Source organism: Triticum urartu, chromosome 5 (genome assembly GCF_003073215.2).
Source record: "Triticum urartu cultivar G1812 chromosome 5, Tu2.1, whole genome shotgun sequence".
Taxonomy (NCBI): domain Eukaryota; kingdom Viridiplantae; phylum Streptophyta; class Magnoliopsida; order Poales; family Poaceae; genus Triticum; species Triticum urartu.
The window spans coordinates 350,557,766-350,560,680 of record NC_053026.1 but is presented as its reverse complement, the minus strand read 5'-3'; positions in this window follow the sequence as shown (position 1 = coordinate 350,560,680).

The window sequence follows — 2,915 nt, the reverse complement described above, 5'->3', positions numbered from 1 at the left end:
CTGTCGCCCCAAGCCGATGTGCATCAGCCGCTGGAAGGTCGCTCCTACATTGCGCAGTCCGAATGACATGCAAGTGTAGCAGTATACCCCGCATGGGGTCAGGAAAGCCGTTTTCTCCACATATTACACCGCCATCTTGATCTGGTGGTAGCCCGAGAACGCATCCAGGAAACATAGCGGATCACACTCGGCAGTGGAGTCGACAATCTGGTCGATGCGTGGCAGCGAGAATGGGTCTTGAGGGCAAGCTTTGTTGAGGTTGGTGAAGTCGACACACATGCGCTCCTTCCCTCCTTTCTTCTTATTTATTTCCTTATTTCATGATAAATGTTTATTATTCATGCTAGAATTGTATTAACCGGAAACATAATACATGTGTGAATACATAGACAAACAGAGTGTCACTAGTATGCCTCTGCTTGAGTAGCTAGTTGATCAAAGATGGTTAAGTCTCCTAACCATAGACATGAGTTGTCATTTGATTAATGAGATCACATCATTAGGAGAATGATGTGATTGAATTGACCCATTCCGTTAGCTTAGCACTTGATCGTTTAGTTTGTTGCTATTGCTTTCTTCATGACTTATACATGTTCCTATGACTATGAGATTATGCAACTCCCGTTTACCGGAGGAACACTTTGTGTGCCACCAAGCATCACAACGTAACTGGGTGATTATAAAGGTGCTCTACAGGTGTCTCCGAAGGTACTTGTTGGGTTGGCGTATTTCAAGATTAGGATTTGTCACTCCGACTGTCGGAGAGGTATCTCTAGGCCCACTCGGTAATGCACATCACTATAAGCCTTGCAAGCATTGCAACTAATGAGTTAGTTGCGGGATGATGTATTACAGAACGAGTAAAGAGACTTGCCGGTAACGAGATTGAACTAGGTATTGAGATACCGACGATCGAATCTCGGGCAAGTAACATACCGATGACAAAGGGAACAACGTATGTTGTTATGCGGTCTGACCGATAAAGATCTTCATAGAATATGTAGGAGCCAATATGGGCATCCAGGTCCCGCTATTGGTTATTGACCAGAGAGGTGTCTCGGTCATGTCTACATAGTTCTTGAACCCGTAGGGACCGCACGCTTAACGTTCGTTGACGATATAGTATTATATGAATTATGTATGTTGGTGACCGAATGTTGTTCGGAGTCCCGGATGAGATCACGGACATGACGAGGAGCTCCGGAATGGTCCAGAGGTAAAGATTCATATATTGGTTAATATGGTTAGGCCAAGGTGTCAGGCCCACGGGGCTATAAGTTGGCGCAAAAGGAGTTTTGCGGAGGCCAGGGGGCCAGACGCCAAGGCCCATGGCGTCTGGGCCAGACGCCAAGGATTTTGGCGTTTGGTCCTGCAATCCGAGTGGGACTCTTGCCTTTCGGGCAAAACCGACTTTGAGGAGGCTTTTGCTCCATGTCTCGACCCCAGGGCTCAACATATAAATAGAGTGGCAGGGCTAGCACCAAAGACACATCAAGAAACACCAAGCCATGTGCCGGCAACCCTGTCCCCTCTAGTTTATCCTCCGTCATAGTTTTCGTAGTGCTTAGGCGAAGCCCTACGGAGATTGTTCTTCACCAAAACCGTCACCACGCCGTTGTGCTGTCGGAACTCATCTACTACTTCGCCCCTCTTGCTGGATCGAGAAGGCGAGGACGTCACCGAGCCGAACGTGTGCAGAACTCAGAGGTGCCGTGCTTTCGGTACTTGGATCGGTCAGATCGTGAAGACGTACGACTACATCAACCGCGTTGATATAACGCTTCCGCGAATGGTCTACGTGGGTACGTAGACAACACTCTCCCCTCTCGTTGCTATGCATCACCATGATCCTGCGTGTGCGTAGGAATTTTTTTGAAATTACTAAGTTCCCCAACAGTGGCATCCGAGCCAGGTTTTATGCGTAGATGTCATACGCATGATTAGAACACAAGTGAGTTGTGGACGATATAAGTCATCCTGCTTACCAGCATGTCATACTTTGGTTCGGCGGTATTGTTGGATGAAGCGGCCCGGACCGACATTACGCGTACGCTTACGCGAGACTGGTTCTACCAACGTGCTTTGCACACAGGTGGCTGGCGGGTGTCAGTTTCTCCAACTTTAGTTGAACCGAGTGTGGCTACGCCCGGTCCTTGCGAAGGTTAAAACAACACCAACTTGACGAACTATCATTGTGGTTTTGATGCATAGGTGATACGTCTCCGTCGTATCTACTTTTCCAAACACTTTTGCCCTTGTTTTGGACTCTAACTTGTATGATTTGAATTGAACTAACCCGGACTAACGCTGTTTTCAGCAGAATTGCCATGATGTTGTTTTATGTGCAGAAAACAAATATTCTTGGAATGACCTGAAACTCCACGGAACATCTTAGAAAAAATAATAAAAAATCCTCGCCAAAGATGAAGACCAGGGGGCCCACGCCCCCCTAGGGCGCGCCCCCTACCTCGTGGGCCCCCTGGATGCCCTCCGACGCCAACTCCAACTCTATATATTTGCTTTCGGAGAGAAAAAATCAGAGAGAAGAAATCATCACGTTTTACGAAACAGAGCCGCTGCCATGCCCTAAAACCTCTCGGGAGGGCTGATCTGGAGTCCGTTCGGGGCTCCGGAGAGGGGGATTCGTCGCCGTCGTCATCATCAACCATCCTCCATCACCAATTTCATGATGCTCACTGCCGTGCGTGAGTAATTCCATCGTAGGCTTGCTGGACGGTGATGGGTTGGATGAGATTTATCATGTAATCGAGTTAGTTTTGTTAGGGTTTGATCCCTAGTATCCATTATGTTCTGAGATTGATGCTGCTGTGACTTTGCTATGCTTAATGCTTGTCACTAGGGCCCGAGTGCCATGATTTCAGATCTGAACCTATTATGTTTTCATGAATATATGT